This window comes from Lutra lutra, chromosome 2 (assembly GCF_902655055.1).
Source record: "Lutra lutra chromosome 2, mLutLut1.2, whole genome shotgun sequence".
Taxonomy (NCBI): domain Eukaryota; kingdom Metazoa; phylum Chordata; class Mammalia; order Carnivora; family Mustelidae; genus Lutra; species Lutra lutra.
Genome location: NC_062279.1, coordinates 158,347,802 through 158,372,480, shown reverse-complemented (window position 1 = coordinate 158,372,480; position 24,679 = coordinate 158,347,802). Strand labels below are relative to the sequence as shown.

The window sequence follows — 24,679 nt, the reverse complement described above, 5'->3', positions numbered from 1 at the left end:
AAGTATACTTCCGTTGGGACGTTGGCACTTGGAGTTTTCTCCCTCATTCCCCTCCTACCTTTCCTCAGGCATCTCTCTGAGGACAGAGATTCCCTGCCTCACCCCCATCGCCTCCCCCCCAATTTGTCCATTTACTTGGCTTTATTTTTCTTTATCACAGTAGTCACCACCTGACACTTGATCCCCAAGTTTGTGTCATTGTATATTTTCAGTCTTTTTCACTAGAATGCAATCCCCAGGAGGGCAGGCTCTTTCTTTGGATCACTGTTATATCTCAGCACCCAGAATACTGCACAGTAGATGGTAGACACTCCATGACTTTTATTTACGTAAGTGAAATGAATGAATCAGTAAAACTTGCCCTTTCTGGCTGTAGGCCTCTATCCCTCAGTGGTTTACATGGGGTGAAACAAGATTTTCCTTAAAGGATACGGGACTTGCGAGTTCTTCGTATTAGCGCCACTCAGGGAAAACTTACCCTCTGTCTCTGTTCCTCACTTTTATTTTATTTATTTATTTATTTATTTATTTTTTAATTTTTTATTTTTATTTTTATTTATTTTTTTTTGTTATATCAATTTACTTCATATAAGAACAGTGGATTTCAGGCCTATGATTTCCATTTAGTATCAACAAAAACAATCTGTACAGAAAACTCAAAGGCAACCATAAAGCATTATATGTAAAATGTGCAAATATACTTTAAAATGCAAGTTATTCTATAGTATTTGCAAGGTAGAACTTTATAGTCATTAAGGAATCTACCTCATTCCAGCTAACTGAATCATTCTTTTGCATATAGAGCCAATGCAAATGCACAAGGCACAACTTAGTGTTTGCGCTAAAGTGTGTAACATACACCTTCAGATTTATTTGGAGATATTAAAATAACATACCACGTTTGTTTTTTATTATTTAATGAGACATTAGCTCATTTCTAAAGCTTCAAGATCATTACACTTGATAACATATGTGTGGCAAAGACAAACTTCCCTGGACTTAAAAGGTAAAAGACAAGACCCTTGGTAGCCTATATTAAAAAAAAAAAATTCTATTTATATATAGATGTACACACACACCCACAAGAAATTTCCCATAATTCAAAGGGAGACCATTCCTTTAGCAAAGGTTCCCATTATAGTATTTCATGACAGAATTATTTAAAAAGTATGTATTTATTTGCCATCTGTTTTGGTCAATCATGCTATAAAAAGACACCGAAATAGACAATTTTCTTCTTCAAGATGAAGACAACGCCAATTTAGAAAGTCCTTCTTTTGAGATTGCACAGTGAAAGGTATTATTTAATTAACTATAGAAGCTTGTTGCTTTTAAAGAAATTATTGAAATCTACACAAAGAAAAATGTTAGCCTATCAAAACTCAATGAGACTCGGCTAGAACACAATTCAGAATCTTTCAAGCCCAATCACAGTGCTCTTCGCTGTTTTACCGCCCATCCCTGAGAATTAAGGTTCTATCATTTAAAAATTTTTAATAAAGTAAATAAATTTTGCATTGATGAGAATTAAGAATTATTTTTCAAAATATAAAATAAGGCCTGTTACATTTTGGTTAAAAAGAAAAAAAGAAAAAGAATATAAAAAAAGAGAAATGCTCTTTGCAAATACCACCAATTCTAAATACTGGTATCTCAATCAATGTTAATCCTCTTCTGGGTAATTCCTATTTTTTTGCCATTCATTTACCACTCATTTCCTTATTATCCATTATTTTATAATTTTTGTTAATAGGAGCATTTAACTGGTAATGGAACAAAAATATGGATAAAATTAAAGGAACTCTGGAGTGAGATCGGTATTTCCCAGCGGGAAAAGAGTTTTACTGGAAATAATCTGAATGCCATCCAAGAAAGGCAAAAGTACCTATGAAAGAAAGAACACACATGGTAAATGTCTTCTTCGTTGTCTTTGGTTTAGCCTTCTTGGCCAAAATCTTCTGTAAACTTCTTTAACTTCAACAAGTCATGTTCATTGACTGTGGGTTTTGTGTTAGATAGTGACTGTAACATATCCGACATGCAAACAACTGGCTCCAAAAGTTGATCCCCAGGGACATCCATCCATGTCATTTCAATGGCACCAGAGTCACCAGGAGAACAGGGTGTTAGCAGATCATCTACTATCTTGTTGGGATCAGCTCGTGAAGGTCCGTGCACCTTTTTTTTTTTTTTTTAAAGATTATTTATTTATTTATTTGACAGATTACAAGTAGGCAGAGAGGCAGGCAGAGAGAGAGAAAGGGAAGCAGGCTCCTTGCCAAGCAGAGAGCCCGACGTGGGGCTCGATCCCAGAACCCTGGGATCATGACCTGAGCCGAAGGCAGAGGCTTTAACCCACTGAGCCACCCAGGCGCCCCTGTGCACCTTTTTAAAATGAGTAGCTGACTGCACTTTTCGAACAGGCTGCATAAGTGCATCGCGCACGATGATACTTAGGTCCTACCCCGAATAACCATCCGTTTTCTTCCCGAGTTCCCGGAAGTCTGTTTCTGTGAGACTGTTCTGAGTGGTCCCCAGGTGCAGTTTCAACATCGCTGCTCGGGCGTGGGCCTCAGGCAAAGGAATATAAATTCGTTTCTCAAATCATCTTCTAACGGCAGAATCCAGAACCCACGGCATATTTGTAGCTCCCAGAACCAAAATTCCATCACTGTCTACACCAACGCCTTGCATTTGAACTAGGAACTCCGTCTTAATTCTACGGGCGGCTTCGCTTTCATTTTCACTTGTTGAGCCGCACAGGGAATCAATTTCATCAATGAAGATAATGGGAGGTTTGTTCTCTCTAGCAAGTTGGAATAAGTTCTTAACTAACTTTTCACTTTCACCTCGCCACTTAGAGACAAGGTCAGAGGAAGATATTGAAAAAAATGTTGAGTTGTTTGCTTCTGTTGCTACAGCTTTGGCTAAATAGGACTTTCCTGTTCCAGGTGGCCCAAATAACAGAATTCCCCTCCAAGGTGTTCTCTTGCCTGTAAAAAGATGAGGGAATTTAATAGGCAATATCACAGCCTCTTTAAGTGCCTCTTTGGCTCCTTCGAGACCAGCAACATCACTCCATTTCACATTTGGTCGCTCTATAACAATGGGACCTTGAAGTTGATTCTGTAGTTTCTTTTTTTCAGGATCATCAGATTCTCCTTCCGCATCACTGCCATTCCCCTTCTCATCAGCTGGACTCGGCTGTCCCTCTTTCACTGGTTTCTGTGGATTTTTCTCTTTCTTTTTCAGGTACTCCTTTAGTTTTTCTGCTCTATCAAGATATTCTGTACACTTTGCCCTGATACTTTGCTTGGCTTTATCACCCTGCGCTTCATATTTAACTACATGAAGAAAATACTGAACGGCATGTTGGTAGAGTTGAAGCGCTTCCTCATAGTTCCCGGCTTTGTCTTCCTGGGCTGCTTTGCCAGCAAGATCTATTGCTTTCTGGAGGTTGGGCGAGGTGGATGTCATGGCGGAGATCTAGGCGATTCTCTGGGAAGAGCCAGGGCAGAGGAAGCCAACAGCGGCAACGTCGAGTCGCGCCCGGTGCTGCGCGGAACGTGCGCAGGCTGGTGGCTCTCGGACCCCGAGCCGCGGATTCTTTCCTGGAACTTGTTCCAAAACCACACGGCGCTCCGAGAACTACCCGACCCTTCTCACAAAACTTCCGCAACCCTAAGCCCCTCCGCGCTCTCGCCCCGCCTCTGGCTACAGCACTTCCGCTTTTCCTTATTTTTTTTTTTTTTTAATTTTTTTAAAACCTTTATTTCTTCTTCTTTTTTTTTTTTTGAGATATTTATTTATTTATTTATTTATTTTTTTAATTTTTTAATTAATTTATTTATTTATTTGACAGACAGAGATCACAAGTAGGCAGAGAGGCAGGCAGTGAGAGAGAGAGAGAGAACAGGCTCCCCGCCGAGCACAGAACCGGATGCGGGGCTTGATTCCAGGACCCTGAGATCGTGACCTGAGCCGAAGGCAGAGGCTTTAACCCACCGAGCCACCCACTTTTAAAATGAGGAACTTTTAAACTTTTAAAACTCACTTTTAAAATGAGATCAGAATAGTCTTCACTTTCTCCAATTTACTAAGCTGCCGGAGGATCAACAAGGAAAATTTCTTTCCGTACAATCTTATTGAACTGTGAGAAATTAAGCAAAGTCATATGTTACTTGGGATTTTAATTTACCAGTTGAGCACATAGCTTTAGACTAGCAGCAATGGCAGTAGAGGAAAACCTGGAACGTTTGCTTTTAGACCATGGGGAGGGCAGGAAGAACAAGGATCGGAGGCCCAGGATTTTGAAGACAAATGACCTTGCATGTGAGTCCCTCTTGGTGCCTTGCAGCCTTAGGTGACTTTGGGGTAGATTCTTCAAACTCTCTGGGCCTCAGTTTTGCTTCTGTAAAATGGTGTAACTGAAACTGCCCTGAGGGTAATAATGGGGATAATCAATGGGACAGATGCCTGCCAAGCACAGTGCTTTAATTTTATTGCAAAAAGGACAGCACGTGTGGTGATGAGCACTGGGTGTTATGGGCAACTAATGAATCATTGAACACTACATCAAAAACTAATGATGTACTATATGTTGGCTAACTGAACATAATAAAAAAAAATAATAAATAATGAAAAAAGAAAAAAGGACGGCCTCTCACAAACCTGGCAACACATGATGATCACGTCTCTCAGTTTTTACAATATGTATTGCTCGGATCACCTCCTGCCCCATTAACAGAAAGGCACCGGGGTTCCCTGTCCTTCCGTTCCCTCCTCTCATCCCTATACAGTCCAGGAACCCTGGCCCACAGGTTAGACCCCATGCAAAACCAGCTGGAGACAATCTTAGTCCACTGCTGTGCTTATGCATTGTTGCCACATGGAGGCGCTGGTGCAAACGGCTCGTTGGAGGATGGACAGCCACTGGTTTACTTTGTGCTTTTTCCTGACCAGCTTGCTTCTTGAAATAGCACCAGAGCGCTTGGGTGCTGGGAAACCAGCTCTGTGTCTGCACCCACACAGTGCAAAGGTCTCTGAGTCAACAAGCTGCTGTGCTGCTGTGTGAGCCCTTCCCTGAGGCCATGTCTGAACCATCCTGATGCCACCCCCCTGGGGGAGTAATTCCTCTGGCAAGGAGCCCCTTACTCAGGAATGGCCCACCTTCTTCCCAGGGATCAACTGTGTAATGATGGGATGAAATAGCTATTGTTGAGTAACGCAAGCATGCTCCTGCGAGCTCACACACACACACACACACACACACAAACACACACAACCTATATCTTACATTAGACACATGGAGTCATGTATTGCCTTTTCCTAGAGCAGAGAGCATTCATTTGCATAATTAACAAGGCCAAACAACAAAAAAAAATAATTAACAAGGCCATTCAAGTGAATGTACAAGATGAAAGAGATTAGATTCCCCTGATGGTAAAACAACAGAAACAATAACATGCCCCATCTTAAAATCCTATTAATATTGTTATTATGTTGACTGTCCTAATCATAGCCTATATTCTCTCTTAGTAGCTCAACTTAACTTGGAGGAGAAGCACTAGGCTGTGTCATGAGTAGGCACAACTGTGAAATGGGCCTCCCAGAGTTACTGTTTCAATGCAAAACTTCCAATGATAGCAGCAAAGAGGTTATGAATTGGACTGCCAGAGCCACCTCTTCTTCCCAGACTTTTGCAAGTGTCTATGCAGTGCCCATGTTGAACACTTGTCTCCTTGCAGGGAGGCTTGGCTGGCTAGAAGAGGCCTGGATGGTCTCCAGTCCCAAGAAGCACGCAAGGTCCAATAGGTCTTTCCATCTCTTCATCATCTGGGCTTTGGGTGGAAAGGGCAGCTCTGCTTTTTTTGGTCTGGTCACGTAAGGGGTGTTGCATGAAAGCTTTTGTTAGTTTTAAAGAGCAAATTCAGCCACCTTTTACTGTCTTCTGGGAGTCGGGGAAAGAGTTGGCAGTAGTTGATGTATTCACTGTTTTAATCCTGGCCAGATAGAATTAATTATCACCAACGATGGGTGCACATATAACATACTTTATTTCATTTTTATATAAATAAATCACTGAAAACACTGAAGCCTTAGTGTCATGATATAGCCTGAGGCTCTTCTATCTTCTCTTCAAATCAGACTAGCTTGCTTACCTACTTTCTCACTGGACTTGTCTTATTCCTCTTCTGAGTTGCAAACTTAGGCCATTAATTGGCCCTCATTCAGTATTGCTGCCTTTAGCATCTTTGCCTTTGCTCTTCTCCTGAACTTCAAGGTTTGTCTTCCAGGCTGGTATGATAGCCATGTTCCTAAAATTGCTGGTCTGTACCCTCTCTGTACTCCACACAGTTGTCTGAAATAATTTGTTATCTGCAGCCATTATGGAAAATGCCTGCTTATCATACATGTAGGATTTCCATTTCTGCATGGCTGTGAAGTTTCTGTAATAAATCGAATCTCTTCTTACTGTTCCCTCCCCACCCCCCACTCTCCTGGCTTTACCTTAGAATCATACTGTTCATTACTAAAATGTATAATCTCATTTAGACCAAATGATCTAATTGCATAAATTTTCCTCTGATCCAGAGTTCCTGGCACTCAAGCCATTTCCTAGCAAACCTATTATAACTCACAGGCTGCTTCCAAATTCTGCAATTTGGCTCAAGGTTCTTTTTTCAAACCATAAAAAGCAAACTTGGGGATATTTTACAATTTTAGATAAATCAGATTGTTTTTCTTCCTTTTTGCCCCTTTTGTTTTTCAACAAAAAGAAGGGTGCATGCATCAAACCCAAGATGAAAAATCTGGCATCCACTGGAGAAAAAGCACTTGACTAATGTTATTTAACCCTCAAAATAACCAAGTGTGCAAGTTTAGTTGCCATTAGTTCCTTTTGCTGAGAAAACTGAGATTCAGAGCAGAGAAATAACTGGGGGAGGTTAGTCAGCTCAGGCTACAGACCCAAGCCTTTCTGTACCTACCACTTCCCACTAATACTCTGGCTCTACGAAGATACTTTTTAAAAATGGTAAATTTAGTTTTTGAGGCTGCCTTGGGCTTTCACTCCATATTTCTGAATGAGCTGTTGCTTTTAGGGGCCAATAGAATATGTTCAGTGGCTGACGTTCAAAATTTAAACCAGCTCTTTTTAAAATTATTATTAACATATAATGTATTATTTGTTTCAGGGGTATAGGTCTGTGATTCATCAGTCTTACACAATTCACAGTGCTCACCATAACACATACCCTCCTCAGTGTCCATCACCCAGCCATCCTATCCCTACCCCCTCACCCCCCAGCAACCCTCAGTTAGTTTCCAGAGATTAAGAGTCTCTTATGTAAACCAGCTCTTTTTATTCAGTAAAAGAAAAAAAATATATATAAGCCTTTATTGTAGTAAGAGAGCAAAGCCCCATTTATTTTTTAGTTACACCTAGGCTGATCAAGTATTCCATTTTGGCTCTATGTGGGACCATAATCACCAGCACCTTATGTATATCATAACACTGGATGGTGTGTGCTATTGTATTAGAGAACCACACAGCCATGGGCCTTGTTTATCATGACACACAGTCAAAAACAATAGTTGCAATGGTAATGGAAATAGATAATTTGGGCAATGTTATTCTCATTTCACTTGGGTGAACTCAACCATAATTCAGGAATTGTTATCAGGGGTGGACCTAACTGTTTTGTTAGGGATGCGTTCCTGAGTGCCCTGACAAGTAAGGGGATTAGATCAATGGTGCATCCATCCATCCATTCATTCTAGAAGCAATTATTAGGTGTTCATTGTATACCAAGTGCTGTCCTAAACAGGAAGACTTCTCTCCAGTCAATCATCTGGGAATAATAGACTTTGACCATCAGAGTACAGTTCAAATCACCATTTGAATCCTCCCCTTCCAATTCCAGCTCTCTCTATACCCTTCCCCAACCTTCTGTGGTCCTCTTCCCCGTGTCACTCTTGTAGACTTTGTGAACATTCATTCTAAGAAAGAAGAATCAGTACTGGGAAGAAGTTTTGATTACTGGTGGAAGAATCTCACTGCCCAGCCCACTAGTAACTCTAACCACATGTCTAAATGTTGGCCAGTGGATGCCATCTTGATTTATAGGAAAGTGTTTATTATGGTAGGCTTTACGACTTTGGAATACAATTAAATGGTGTTGCCCTTGCTTGTTTGTTTTCTGTTTGTGGTTGAAGAACCGTATGCTTGGCTCTGCCCTGAGACTCCTCACGAAACACAGCTGGTTTTGCTCAAAATTATTTTTCATTAGTATTTCCTAAGTTGATTCTAGCCAGGATATACTGAATCTAATACTGTTGTACTAGCCACTGGGGGCATAAGACAAGGAAAACTTATGCTCATTAAACATGGGCGATGGATTATAAAGGTTGTATGGTAATATACATATATCTATATATAAATATAAATAATATAAATATAAATATTTCATTCCTTTGTGCATATGGATAGGTAGGTAGGTTGATTAAATACTGCTTAGTGAGCACGTGGATAAGAGTTTGGGGAAACACAGAGCACATGCTCATAGATTAAACTTAATAAGAAAAGCCAACAATTTCTAACCTTCTCTGCTTCACTCTGCTGTGATGCTGTGTAGTAGGGTCCATGTGGATAATGAGCACTTGAAATGTAGTTGATCTGAACTGAGATGTGTTATGAATATAAAGTACACATGCTAGTTTCAAAGACTGTAGAAAAAAATGTGATGTATCTCACTAATAATTTTTTCTTACCCATTACATGTTGAAAAAATACTCTGGGTATACTGGACTAAATAAAATGTTATTAAAATTAGTGTCTCCTGTTTCTGGGCCTGGGTGGCTCCATCAGTTAAGTGTCTGCCTTTGGCTCAGGTCATGATCCCAGGGTCCTGGGATCAAGCCCCACATCGGCCTCCCTGCTCAGGTGGGAGCCTGCTTTTCCCTCTCCCTAACACTCCCCCTGTTTCTGAGCAATCTCTTTCTCTGACAAATAAATAAATAGAAAAATAAATAAATAAAGACTTAAAAAAATTAATGTCACCTGTTTCTTTTCACTTTATTTTTTATCTTATTTAAATTCAGTTGCTTAACATACAGTATATTATCAATTTCAGAGGTATATTTCAGTGATTCATCAGTTGCATATAACACCCAGTGCTCATTAAATTTCGTACCCTTCTTAATGGCCATCCTCCAGTTACCCCATCCCCTGGCCCACCTCCCCTCCAGCAACCCTCAGTTTGTTTCCTATAGTTAAGAGTCTCTTATGGTTTGTCTCCCTCTCTGATTTCATCCCATTTTACTTTTCTTTCTCTTCCCCTGTGATCCTCTCTTTTGTTTCTTAAATTCCACATATACATGCAACCATATGGTAATTGTCTTTCTCCGACTGGGTTATTTTGCTTAGCATAATACCCTCCAGTTCCATTTACATCATTGCAAATGGCAAGATTCCATCCTTTTTGATGGCTGAGTCATATTCCACTGTGTATATAAACCACATCTTTTTTTAAATTTAATTTTATTTTTTCAGTGTTCCAAGATTCACTTTTTATACACACACCCAGTGCTCCATACAATACGTGCCCTCCTTAATACCCACCACTAGGCCCTCCCAACCCCCCACCTCCCTCACCTCCAAAACCCTCAGTTTGTTTCTCTGAGTCCAGTCTCTCATGGTTCATCTCCCCTTCCAATTTCCCCAAATTCACTTCTCCTCTCCTTCACCCAATGTCCTCTGTGTTATTCTTTATGCTCCATAAGTAAGTGAAACCATGTGATAATTGACTCTCTCTGCTTGACTTATTTCACTCAGCATAATCTCCTTGAGGCCCGTCCATGTTTATACAAAAGTTGGGTATTCATTCTTTCTGATGGAGGCATAATACTCCATTGTATATATGGACCATATCTTCTTTTTTTTTTTTTTAAGATTTTATTTATTTATTTGACAGAGAGAGATCACAAGTAGACAGAGAGGCAGGCAGAGAGAGAGAGAGAGAGAGAGGGAAGCAGGCTCCCTGCCGAGCAGAGAGCCCGATGCGGGACTCGATCCCAGGACCCTGAGATCATGACCTGAGCCGAAGGCAGCGGCTTAACCCACTGAGCCACCCAGGTGCCCCTGGACCATATCTTCTTTATCCATTCATCTGTTGAAGGGCATCTTGGCTCTTTCCACAGTTTAGCGACTGTGGCCATTGCTGCTATGTTTCATTGCTATGAACATTGGGGTACAGATGGCCCTTCTTTTCACTACATCGCTATCTTTGGGGTAAATACCCATTAGTGCAATTGCAGGGTCATAGGGAAGCTCTATTTTTAATTTCTTGAGGAATCTCCACACTGTTCTCCAAAGTGGCTGCACCCACTTGCTTTCCCACCAACAGTATAAGAGGGTTCCCCTTTCTCCACATCCTCTCCAACACATGTTGTTTACTGCCTTGTTAATTTTGGCCATTCTAACTGGTGTAAGCTGGTATCTCAGTGTAAACCACATCTTTATCCGATCATCTGTCAGTGGACATCTGAACTCTTTCCATAGTTTGTCTATTGTGGATATTGGTGCTATAAACACTGGGTGCAGGTGTCCCTTCAGATCACAATGTTTGTATCCTTTGGGTAAATACCTAGTAATGCAATTACTGGGTGATAGGCCTTTCTCAAGAAAAAAGAAAAGTCTCAAATACACAAGCTAACCTTATACCTCAAGGAGGTGGAAAAAGGACAGCAAATAAAGCCTAAACCCAGCAGGAGAAGAGAAATAATAAATGTTTCTTATTGCTTTAAAAATGTGGCTAGTGGAAGAATTAAAATTACCTATGTAGTCCATATTCTATTTCTGGTAGTGTGGTTTCAGTGTATTTCCACCAGTCATTTTGAGACTTATTGTATAAAAGATTTATAATCTATTTTTACATTTAAAATTACATCATTAAACATTTTTCTCAAACCGTGATTGTTAAATAGCTTTGTAACTATCCATCATATGGATAGCCACTTGTATGTATAACCACAATATCCTGTGTCCCATTTAGCCTTTGGGTGACTTCTAATTTAGAAAGTAAGGTATTAAAAAAATGAATTTATTTTTTACTAGCATTGTTTTCTTTCCCATTTCCTCCATAGGAGCAAATTTGGAAAAAAATAAATCTGGAAGAAATAGTTAAAAATTAGATAGTCTCATTATAGGACACATTCAATTTTAATGTTGTGATGTATTGCTCTGTGTATGTGTGGGTTTTTTTGTTTTTGTTATATAAATTATTTTAATATATATTGAATTTTCATTTTTATTTGAACATAAGAATTTTATGTTTTCCATTTTCTTATAAGCTTACTGCAAAGAAAGAGAAAGAGATCATTTAATGGCTGTACAGTTTCCTACTGAGTGAATAGATCATTTTCTTTGGCTTTATAGGTTGAATCCAATTTTCAGCAATTACAATTAATGCATATCTTTTTCTCCAAAATTTGGATTATTTTTATTTGTTCACTGAACAAACCTCAGTTGGGCATTTAAGAAAAGTACACAAAGAAAGGTTATGGATCCCATCCTAACAACTGCCCTGCTTCCATGTGGAAGTTATATTGTTGAAAGCTTATAAGGCACTCTTAACAACTAAAATAGTTGTTATAGTTCATGCCTCCTACTTCTTTATTTCACTTTACTATGCTTCTGGCAAAACTTATATATATATCAATTATACACACACACACGTATACATATATAAATAAAGTCAATCTCAAAAGCCCATCATTTTCCTATTTGTTTAACGAATTTAGAATAGTCCTTTAAAAAAGATGTGTAATTACTTGAAGATTGAATTTAAGCCAGTTTTCCCCATTGTTAATAACTTGTACCATTAGTATTTGGGTGTGGTATGTTTTCACCCATTTTAATAGAAGAGTTGCTACTAGAATTTTCCCTGTGCTGCCATATTTTATTATGAGCACCAGAAAAACATTAAAGATCTTCACACTGATTCATTGAGCCACTAAATTCTAGTCATTGACATTGGTGAAGTTTGGGCTATGTGTGTGAAATATTAGGAAAGGAAGCATGTGGGCGGGGGAGGAAGTGAGCTACATTTTTCAGCCAAGACAACCATGAGTAATGGAGACGAGGAGCAAGGCGGTGGGTGAGGGCATCTTCATGTTGTTGCTATTCAACCCTGCAGTTGGTAGGAGACTGTTCTTGAGTAGATTTGTTTAAGGCCTGTATGTAATCCTCCCTTTTTCAGGTTAGATGTGACAGGGTATTTATGTTGCTGAACATTGTTAGAAAGGAGAATGAAGAATGAAGAGCAGGGATCTTAAGGGAGAGCATGTGAAAGTCAAGCCAAGGTGAAGGATGAGGATGTCAGCCTGTCTTGCAAATCCACTGTTGCCAGGTCCACAGCCCTGTCTATGCAGGCATTTTAGTGGCAGGTTACAAGGAGTGGTGGCAAGAACATGGGTGTGAGGATTCTGGAAACTTAGGTTGCTGTTCCAGGTCTTTGAAAGTAGGTTCACCCCTGAGGACTTCAGACTTCTCAGAAGTCAACTCTAACATGAGAAGCTGAGCCTAGATGAGGGCTGGTCAGTAGGTCCCCTGAGTGACAGGATGTTTGCTTGGGAATGACCTTGTAGAACTCAGTGTGGAAGCCACACTCTGGATCAGCTCAGGGATCAAGAATCTTGATCAATTACTGATATCCGTGAAAAGTAGTGTGATACCTCTCCTTGGGCAAAACCATGTCAATGGATCTTTTAAATTAAATATCCTATGATTCTTTAAAAAAGATTTGTGTGCCTCAATAGTGTAAAACTAAGAAGATTGTGTTGGATGCTTTCATTTTTGAAGATAATCACTACTGAGTAAAATCACATAGGTGACTTGTAAACAGCACATAAATACAGCCAGTGTTGACTGAAGACCTGTTTGGGGGTAATAAGACTCAATCTTAGGCCAATGTGTAAGTCCACCAAAAAGGGAAGAATTATCCAAAGCTAAGGTTCTTACTCACTGACCACATCATCATGCTGAGAAATTTAATATTTTAAAATCTCTAGAAGATGCAAGAATGGTGCAAGTTATTGTTCTTAGTATTTGGTAAGATTTGCACATGGACAACTTAGCCCATCATATTTTTTAAGTCAACAGCACTGATTTTTCTTTCACAGTTGTTTGTGAGCCAGTGATTATAATCTGTTATGCTGGATGTTAACGTCATGGGTGGCAGTGATAAAGAATGCTTACTGAGTTTTACACTGTGCTGGGGCCTACTCACAGTGCTGTATACAACTCTGTTCATTTCTCACACGCGTCTAGTAAGTGGGGATTATTATTATTATCATCAGCCCCATCTAAGATTAAGAAACTGAGGTTCAGTGAATTGACACAACTTCCCCAAGATCACATTGCTAGGAGGCCATAGTTCTTCACTAGAAAGTGATGGTAATTACCATTTTGAAGGTCTCTTCTGCACCAGGCATTTTGCCAGAACCATTCCATAACTGATTGTTTCAGGACTATTTTATAGACGAAGTAACAGATTTCGGTCACTTCAGGAATGAGTCCACTGTCACCCGGCCGATCAGTCTAGTAGCTGAGAAACCTCAATTCCCAAGAACATGATGGGGTTAAAGTCCTCCCTTTTAGATGGTTATGTATCAGTATAGTAAAGCAAAGTAAATAAAATATACATGTTGAAATCCAGATCCTATTTTGTACTGGGTTTACAGAATCGAAAGATTGTAGAAGGTCCGAAAAGGCATCTTGAATAATCACATGCTGGAGTCCTACAGACATCAGCATGGTGAACAGCTGGCTACTTATCCTTTAGGTCAGAGCTCAGAACTTATTTGCCTTAGACATTCTGTAATTATCCTATTTTTAAACTACCTCCTAAACATACACCCTCCAATATGACCCTGCACACACACCTTCACAGCTAATTTCTCTTTGCATTGTTTTTTTTTTTTTTTTATAGTCTTCAGAGCACTGTTGACATCATCAACATTGTCCTATCATTCTTTGCTAGGAAATAGATTCCTAAGAGCAGAGAACTTGTTGTCTTACTGACCACGGTATCTCCTCTTCCTAGCACAGTATCTGGGACCCAGAGTGCCTCCTAAAATTTTTATTGAATACATGTTGCATATTCTTCTTATTTAAAATATCAGTAACAGTAAATTTTTATTAGCCAGTTTCCTATATGCCTTGCTTTCTGTGAAGTACACACTTTTTGAATTTATTTCTAATGGTAAAATTAGGGAGTCTGTCCTACTAGCCTAATTTTGCAGAGGAGGAAAATATAGCACATTGATGTCAGATGACTTGCATAAGGACATACACTTAGTAGTTAAGAGTCTCAAACCAATGCAAAGAGACCATCCCAATACTGACTGACCTCACCTGTGACTACAAAGAGTCCCCAAACAGTCTCAAACTGTTGGAAGTTTGATCTATTCCTTGGTTGGTTTCCCTAAGAAGTCATTTATTTGTAGACTAGTAGACTAGACACTTGTAGACTAGACCAGACTTCAACATTTATTGAACATAGTGACAGATTATGTGACAAAGATCATTAGTTTCACTTTATAGGTCAAAAGAGAAAGTTCAGATAAGAGATATGGGTATCGCTGGCAGTAGTTGAAGCCAGAATAAAACCCCTTGACTATTGGTTCCAAGTCTTCTGCCTAGTCTGTTAGGAAGTAGCTGAGTCTCCACAAAAGGGAAATGGCAATTAACCATTGTATTCAGACAGTATGTTGAGAGGGCAGTTTATGTCATGGTAAAGACTGTGATTCCATTGTAAAGTGCTCTCTTAGGGAAGATAATATTTGCATATAGGTTCTTGATTGTTATTAGCTTCCCATCCATGCATGAATTGATTTTCCTTTTTGGCAGTGATCTAACCTACACAAAGAAGTGTCCTGGATGATTTTCTTCTAATTTCCTTCCTTGCAAGGTGAATTTACATTTGCGTTTCAGTATCCCTAACAACAGTTGACAGATTTCTGAAGCTCTCATTGATTTGCTTTTAAGGGTAAAGAATAATTTCAGGATGGATAAGGAAGATGTGGTCCATATACACTATGGAGTATTATGCCTCCATCAGAAAGGATGAATACCCAACTTTTGTAGCAACATGGACGGGACTGGAAGAGATGATGCTGAGTGGAATAAGTCAAGCAGAGAGAGTCAATTATCATATGGTTTCACTTATTTGTGGAGCATAACAAATAGCATGGAGGACAAGGGGAGTTAGAGAGGAGAAGGGAGTTGGGGGAAATTGGAAGGGGAGGTGAACAATGAGAGACTATGGACTCTGAAAAACAATCTGAGGGGTTTGAAGCTGGCGGGGGGTGGGAGGTTGGGGGAACCAGGTGGTGGGTATTGGAGAGGGCACGGATTGCATGGAGCACTGGGTGTGGTGCAAAAACAAGGAATACTGTTATGCTGAAAATAAAAAAATAAAATATATTTAAAAAAGAATAATTTCAGGAGTAATTCAGAAATACCAAAGCAAATTTGTGTCTCTCCTAAAGTGGTCAGATAGTTATGAAACTAATAAACACAATTTTCAAATGATAGAGAGAATGCAAAGTTGAAAGATATTCCTTATAATACTTAGCTCAACTATTTTAAATGCTATCTACTTGGAGGCATTAAAAAAATAACATATAACAAAAACTGAAACCAACAATCCGGAGATTCCAAACTGACCGAATAGAAGGAGAAATATTTTTTAATTTCTCTGAGAATTGAGAAAGAAATAGAGAAAAATCCATGTTTTAAGCTACAGTATGTCAGTGGATATCCCTTTAAGGTATACAGAGTTTTTTGGTTGTCAAGCAGATAATCTGACTCTAACAAGAGAGGCCCATAAAGTTAAAAATGTGTTGCATTCCCAAGGCTGTTTTAGAGGTGATGGAGCCATTTATAGCTTCTAATACAATCTAAGGTAGAAATACAATATATTGTATCAATTCAACCATAACATAAGATCATTACTCTGCTATCAACAACTAAAGAAATTGTGAGATAATGAATGTATAAGACCACATCAGAGCTAGAACATTAGCAGTTTTTTTTCCTGAGAATTGTATTAATGCAAATTAAAATGAAGAGCTTTTGGTGGATATGCACTGAATGTTACCAGTACATACGTACATACATACATACATTTGCTTACTTACTTACTTACTTACTAACTTGAGGGGCAGAGAGAGTCTTAGGTAGATTCCAAGCTAAGCACAGAGCTCGATTCAGGGCTCGATCTCCTGACCCTGAGATCATGACTTGAGCTGAAATCAGATGTTTCACTGACTGAACTAAGCAAGCACTCCAACCAATACTTTCATTAAAGATCTTTCATTAACTCTAGATAGTTCAACCAGATATTTGACTAGTGAGTGATTAGATGATTTCCTTAAGACTGTTTGGGAAGTTTGTTAGTTATATCCAGATCAATATTTGGATGCTACTACCATCCTGATCAATTGATTTCAGCAAGTAAATTTGGAGCATCTTCTGTGAGGTTAGAGACCAGTGGTTGTGATTGCCACCTATCCCTTTTTCTCCAGTTGCAGGGGCTCTGGAGAAAGGCTTTATGTTCCTTTGAGGTGCTCAGCACTGTTCTCTTTGCTGTTTTTTGGTTTTTGTTGTTGTTGTTTTGTTTTGTTTTGTGAATCATTCCTAGATGAATAACAAAGACTGAATTTTGTTTATTGTATTTGTATAATTTGTATATTGTCTCTTTACTGAGGACTTATTTAACTACTGTGGCAAAATGAGTCCCTTATTCTTCTTGAATTTGTGCTAGAAAGTTTACATTCATTATCTCACTTCCTTCTGCCAGTAGCCTTGGGTTGGAGACGGGTAGACATTATTCTCACTTTATAGATATGAAAACTGAGGTTGAGAGAGAGAGCAGATTAACACCTGTTCTTGACTCTTAGAAAGTTTTCATTCTTCCCACTTTTCCTCAATAGCACTTACTTTTATGTTGACTCTGTACAAGATGATACTGTCTTCTGTTTTATTCAAAAGTTTCTCCAGATGACATTTGCACTTTTGTCATTGCCTTCTCCTATAAATTGCTTAGGAGACAATTTATAGTGTCTTCTCTTTAGTGTCTTCATCCCATCCAGGGAAGGTGAGGCTTAGGGAAGCTTCAGGTATTCAGTGTGTGGAGGAAATGGTTCTGTAAAACAGGATGATTTGGAGCAGTGATCAAGAGGACAGGTTTTCTATTCTCCAAGACCTGGTCTGAGCTGAGGCTTCAGTATTTATCAGTACAATGATGCTGGGCAAATGTCTTATCCTCAGTAAGTCTTGGCTTCATCTATAAATGGAATAAAGGTCAGACCAATGCTCATGGTTATTCATACATTCATTCTTTCAACAAATGTTTATTGAGCCTTATTGTGCCACAGACTTGGGGGTGAATTGACTGTTTCCTGCCCTGAGAGTTTATGTTCTAAGAAAAGGAAGACATAATCAACTAATAAATAAGTAAACTTGTGTTAGGTAGAGGGAGGGGCTGAATAGAAAAAATAAAGCACGGTTAGAGTCATAGATACAGTGTAGGAGTGGACAAATGATGAAGTGGGGAGGGACATTTTTTTAAAAAGTGACTAGGGGAAGCTTCCCTTAGTAGATCTCAGCTGAGCAGACACTGGAAAGAAACATTTTTGCGAGGACACTGGAAAGAAACATTTTTGCGAGAGTTAGGGGCAAAAAACACAGTCTAGAGTACTTTGCAACATGACTGTTAGGGGCAGATGCAAGCTTTACTGCACACCCATTTACTGTGTGTATGTGTGCATGTATTTTATTGTGATAAGTACACTTAACAGATCTGCATTTAATAGATGTTTGGGTGTATGATGCAGTATTGTTAACTACAGCTTAATGTTGTATAGCAGATATCTGCGACTTGTTAATCTTGCATAATTGAAATTGTATGTCCATTGATGCTCATTTGAAGTCACCAAAATAGGGGTTCCCTCGGAAGAGGGGACCTTTGTGCTTTGTTCCCTGCAGGATCACCAGCACACACAAGGCTGGATAGGTATTCGGTGCAACTAAGCAGTAGGTCATGGGGTCTCTATTTTCCTGATAACCATGGCGGAATGAGAGGGTCAGAAGATGTAGGGAATAGGGAGGAGATTAGGAAGCCCTGCATGGGGCTGTCCCCAGTGCACCTGTCCCACCTCATCAGAATGTCATCAGAGGGATAGACCCAAAGGCTCTTGGCATCAACTTGACTCTGGTTTCAGAAGAGAAACAATACTCCAATGAGAAGTTTCCTGCAAAGCAGCTGTGTAATCTACTGAAAAAACAAACAAACAAACAAACAAACAAACAAACAAAAAAACATGGGTAGATCCGGAGACCTAAAGACGAGTTCTGGTCTCTCCCACTAACCTGGTTGGGGACACAGGGAGGGAAATATACAAAGAGGGATATAAAGGTCATAGGTTTCAGTTCTGTCCTGGCTCAGGCATTCCATTCTGATTTGCCATTAGCTTGCAAGAACAGTCTGGCCATATTCCCTGAAGAACAGAAAGAATTCTTCCTTTTATGCACTCAATGAATATTTATTGGTGAACACATGTGTCCAGCCCTTCAACTTGCAGAATATAGTTTTTTGTGTGTCTTCAGTTCCTAGTTCCGAAGCCTGTGTTTAAGGTATGAGATCTGAAAGTTCATGCTGTTTAAACCTGGTTTCTGCCATGACGTCTATGCTCTTTTTCCCTGGTGATGCCAAAAAGAAATGCTCACTTCGAAAATAACTTGAGGATTAACTAGCATCTTTTGTACCCAGGGACTGCTCGACATAGCTGAATGATTTATAAGGCAGTCTCTTAAGTAGATTTTCTTCTGATTTACATAATGTACATTTTGTAGGATCTTAGTGTCTTAGCTAGTGTGAAAGACCTTTCTTGATGATGTAAGTATTAGGAACTCCACCATACTTTACCTTGCACTGTTTAATTGCAGATTCTGGAAACACTCCCTCAAAGAAGCTAGATATTTAACTAAATTTCCAACTCCATGTTGCTAAATTGCAAACATCCTAGAAAAACTGATGAATGGGAATGAGCTCCAAATGCCTCCAGAAAGGCAAATGCTTGGAAAAAATAACCTCTAATTGCAGCAGCACATTTTATGGTCAATAAAGTATTCAACATGCTGTGCACCAGGGGTGTTTCAACAAAGTCAAATAAAAATAACTATGCACGTGATAGCTCAATGTAAAATTTCTTTTCTCAGGGAGAGAGTGAAAAAATCTCAGCTGTTTCTAGCCTGGCATATTTGATGAATTACTTGCACAAAGAGAATGTGTGGACTTAGTCTAGCTAAAACAAAACAGAGCAAACAAATTCCTGGTAGTAGGCTACTAAGGAAAGCCATGTATCTGATTCTGATTGGTTTGGGATTTTTTCCCCTGAAGTCTTCTCTTAAACATGGGTCCCCATACTTTGACGCCAGTGGTTTTTCTCCTTAGGAGGGAATAATACTCGTTTCTTTTTTCCCCTCCCTCCCTTTCTTATCCCTTCTCCAGTGCCCATACATCTATCATCCATCCATTTATATCTTCTACTATGGGTGCCTTTTTTTTTTTTTTTTGGAAGAACAGAAATAAAAGTTTATTTGCAAACAGGATGATCTTGTTTGTCAAAAATCATAAGGAACACATACACATATATGCTTATATTTCTTAAGCAAGTCCATGCACCACATTCCAAGGCTTGAGCTAGTCAATATCTCTTCCATTGTAAAGTGTAAAAGAAAAACAGAAGAGTATGAATAAAGCTTCGTGAAATCTCAGACAGGGAGCAGTTTACGGCTTTGGGGAATTAGCAAAAGCCACACAGATCTGTAACTTTAGAGATGGGTCTTGAAGGAAGAAGGGGGCTATGCCACCAGAGTGTTATTTTCTTTTTCTTTTTCTTTTTTTTTTTAAGATTTTATTTATTTATTTGACAGACAGAGATCACAAGTAGGCAGAGAGATAGGCAGAGAGAGAGAGAAGGAAGCAGGCTCCCTGCTAAACAGATAGCCCGATGCGGGGCTCGATTCCAGGACCCTGGGATCATGACCTGAGCCGAAGGCAGAGGCTTTAACCAACTGAACCGCCCATGCACCCCAGACTGTTATTTTCTATTAGTAGTTTTGTCACCTTTTCCCTGAGCTTCTCATACTTGGAGTTCATTAACATCTTTCATATTGTGCCTATGTATATAATTATTGATTGTTCCATCTGATGTTCTGTTAATACCCTCTCTCCCTCAGGCTCCTTATTCTCATGGCTCCACTTGCTTTTTCCATCCCTGTGTTCACCCCAATCATGATTTCATATGAATCTAAATGGATCTGGAGATTTATAAAACTTGGACACATTACCTGACAGGTGCAAATGTCCGTTTTTGAGATAAAAAAGAATCAATTCATTTACTTTTCTTAAAGCTTTTTGTTATGAAAATTTCAAATATAAACCAATGAAAGTGAGGAGTATAATAAACCTCATGTATCCTAGCTGTGACAGTTATCAACAATTTGCCAAACTTGTTTCATCTATTAATTTATGGGGGGCGGGCGCTGATCATATTTTAAAATAAATGTTAGACATAATCCTTATCTCCTACAAATTCCTACATATGTGTCTCCAGTTGATAAGAACAGGTTTATACATAAAGATCATGCCATGGTCACCCTTATCACAATTAATAATAATTCCTTTAAAAAGTTTATTACTCAATCTGTTATTTTCCTATTTATATTTCCCCAAGTTATCTCAAGAATTCTTTTAATAGTGTGTTTATTTACATCAGAGTCCAAAGAAACCTTTTTTATTGCATTTGGCTGCTATTTTCCCCAGTCTTTTAATGTATCATGCTTGCTCCTTTTTCTTTTTTATTAAAGCCATTGATTTTTTTGTTTGAGAAACAGGACGTTTGTTCTGTATGGTGTCCTGTATCCTGGGTTTGGCTGAGGGCTTTCTTATTATGGTGTCTGTGCTCACATCCCCTCTGCCCGGCCTGCCTCTGTAGAGGCTCAATTCGATCAGGTTCTGTTCACTCTGCTTGGGTAATCAACCAGACAGCAATACAGCATGAAGAAAATGAAATCCAGTGTATTGCCCAGAACTGTCATCCAGGAGAGTGCTTTCTGCCTGCAAAGGGGTGGATTTAAGTAATAAAAGAAGCCCAAAGTCTTGTGTAACTAGGAGGTGTGGGTACCCCACCTAACCGAGTCCATTAGCCCTTTGTGGGGATTGTAAATTTGAGGTGTTAACATCAGCAGTCTGTCTTCTCCATTTTTCTGCTCTTCAGTTCATAGTTTCAACTATAAATCAGTACTGGACATTTGGAAACCATAGTTTGTTTTCAAAGACTGTCTTTCTCAGGGCAACCACAAGTTTGTGACTCAGTCTTGCACCTCCCGGCACACAGGATTAGACAAGAACAATGTATATGAAATATTGTAGCATACTTCATGCTGAGTGAATGCTGAGTAAATGGTAATATTTATTTTGAAAACACATTTATAATTAGCCACTTTTCTCAAAGGATGCCAATGCCTTACTTCGTGGGTAGTAGAATGATTATCAGACTCAAGCCCTGTGTCCTGATTCCCAGCAGTCTCAGACCTAGAGGTTGAGGAGGGACATCTGAGGGAACTACAGAGCTGGTGGTGACTCTTAGTGTGGTGATGGGAATCTTTGTGTTCTGAAATCAATATGGACATTTTCCTTCACATGAGCATCATACCTCTTTATTTTGGCTTCTTTCCCTCCTCATTTTCTTGTTCAGATTGGGTCAGCAGCCCTGGAAAATGTATGAGGCCTTAAAGTTTTTTTTCTTTCCTTTTCTTTTTCTTTCTTTCTTTCTTTCTTTCTTTCTTTCTTTCTTTCTTTCTTCTTTTCTTTTCTTTTCTTTTCTTTTCTTTTCTTTCTTTCTTCTTTTCTTTCTTTCTTTCTTCTTTAAAGATTTTATTTATTTATTTATTTGAGAGAGAGAGAGAGTAAGAGAGAGAACACAAGCAGGGGGAGTGGGAGAAGGAGAAGGAGGCTTCCCACTGAGCAGGGAACCCCATGCAGGGCTCGATCCCAGGACGCTGGAATCATGACCTGAGCCAAAGGAAAACGTTTGATCACTGAGCCACCCGGGTGCCTCAAGGCCTTAAAATTCTATGGAACACACCCTGTAAGGTGATTACTGTGTCTACTCCCATCAAGGATCAATAAATTGGGTGTACTTTGGTGAGTCAATAGAATATCTTTAAATAAAAAAGATCATAGTTGTTTCATTTATAAGATCCTATAGAGTGTATGAAACATATTCATATACTTCATATAATTTGATCCTTGATGCTGCTTTGAACAGTTTTGTACCCCATAAACAATGAAGCATGGAGAATTTAAACAATATGTGTTATGCTATGGATTGGCAAATTAGCTCAGGTTTTGGTTCCATTAGCTTATATGTAAAGCTGTTTCAGAGGCATCTGGCTCAGTAGGTTAAGCATCCAACTCTTCATTTCAGCTCATATCAGTATCTCAGGGTTGTGAGATCAAGCGTTGTGTTGGGCTCCACAGTGGGCATGGAGCCTGCTTAAGATTCTCTCTCTCCCTCTGCCCCTTCTCCCCTCTGCCCCCCACCCTGCTTGTGCACACATATGCTCTCTCTCATAAAAAACAAACAAACAAACAAACAAAAATAGGGTACCTGGGTGGCTCAGTTGGTTAAACACCTGACTCTTGATTTTGGCTCAGGTCATGATCTCAGGGTCCTGGAATCATGCCCTGTGTTGGGCTACCTGCTCTGTGGGAAGTCTACTTGTCTCCCTCTTCTTTTGCCCATCCCCCACCTTGAGCACACTCTTGCTCTCTCTCTAAAATAAATAAATTTTTAAAAATAAATAAATTTGTTTCAGGTACATTCTATGTGCTGTTTTTATGCGTATGTAGGGGTATTGAGGTGGACTATAGTATCCCAGCCTTAGGAAACTTAGCCTCTAAATAGGAAATATGAAGTGTTAAGAAGTGTAATCTAAGGGCATGTAGAAAAGAGCTATTCTTTCTACTCATAAGTCCCAGAGCGGGAGATGGCACAAGGCCTCATTGTGACGGCAGCATAGCAAGTGTGGAGGGCAGTGTGGGAGATGTGGATCCAGACATAAACAGAAGTTGGGTGAGGAAGGAAGGCCCTCATCAGGTGAATATGGCACTGACTACCCAAGAGTGGGTGGTGGTCTGAAATAATAGGGGAAGATGGAGAGAAGTTCTGCAGGGCTTCAAGTTCTTTTCCATAATCACTTTCACTTGCATGTTGGGTGGGTGGTATTGAGTGGGAGAGGGCAATAAGGTCAGAGTCAAGAGGGAACGGCACTTGAAACATTGATTCTCTATTTGAATATCAAAGAGAACTGGGGAGAACAGTGACAGCCATCAAGATAGTGTGATTCCACTGAAAGTCAGTTGTGATCACAGAGCAGATGACCCAATCTTGATAAAATGGTCTTTGAGGAGGTGGGCTGTGGAGAAGTAATTTGCTCTCTGATTTTTTTGTTAGGAACACCATTGATTCCCCATCATCAATTAAGTTCACTATAGATTGCCTTTTGGGAATGAGTACAGAGGAATGAGTCTTGCTTTCTGCTCTCCTGAGGTAGAAAACAAGAATGCCAGGAGCTGTGATCATACCTTCCATTTAATTTTAAAAACATGTTTGTATGAGATTAATTTCATGAGACAGGGTTTGAAATCATTATCAAATATAGGTAATATTTTTACTGCATAAGAAGATTCACAATTGAGTCATAAATTCAGGTTTTTGAATGATACAACAAACCTGCTTAAGAATTGAATAATTGGGGGCGCCTGGGTGGCTCAGTGGTTAAAGCTTCTGCCTTCGGCTCAGGTCATGATCTCAGGGTCCTGGGATTGAGCCTCACATCGGGCTCTCTGCTCAGCAGGGAGCCTGCCTCCTCCTCCCCTCTCTCTGCCTGCCTCTCTGTCTACTTGTGATCTGTCTGTCAAATAAATAAAAATCTTAAAAAAATTAAAAAAAAGAATTGAATAATTGTAGCAGTTATGACAATCTTGAATTCTTTTTAATTTTTTAAAGATTTATTTATTTTACAGAGAGAGAGAGAGAACATGAACAGCAGGGGAGAGGGAAAGAGAATCTGAAGCAGGTGCCACGCTAAGCATGGAGACTTATGTGGGTCTTGATCTCACAACCTCGAGATCACGACCTGAGCCAAAACCAAGATTCAGATGCTCAATGGACTTCACCACCCAGGTGTCCCTTGAATTTTCTAAGAGCATACTGAGCTGTGTTTATCACCGAAATAACTACAATTGGTTTTCTTGTCTTTGATACCTTCTATCTGCTGCTCTCCTCAGATATGAAGAATGCCATAAAAACCCAGGATCTGGATATTAACAGCTGGATTCTGTGTCCCTGACTTTTTATTTTTTCAGTCAGCAACACTAAAACTGTCTAACCATCTACCGATTTTCTTATCCCAGTTTGGATCACTAAAAGGAGAACAAATGATTATTACTGACAACAAAACAATGCTAAAAATAACTTAGGCCTGGGTGACTCCCCTGCTCCAACATCCCAAATAATTCACCTGTCTATGTGATAAATGATT

The 24,679-nt window shown here is 39.4% G+C and overlaps 1 protein-coding gene and 1 pseudogene across 2 annotated transcripts in view; one reads left to right on the top strand and one right to left on the bottom strand.

Moving 5' to 3' along the window:
• KCNIP4 (potassium voltage-gated channel interacting protein 4) overlaps positions 1-24,679 on the top strand; it is a 1,193,829-nt gene that overhangs the window by 175,935 nt on the left and 993,215 nt on the right. The gene's annotated exons all lie outside the window — the stretch shown is intronic.
• On the bottom strand, positions 595-3,487 carry LOC125093584 (vacuolar protein sorting-associated protein 4B-like; annotated as a pseudogene).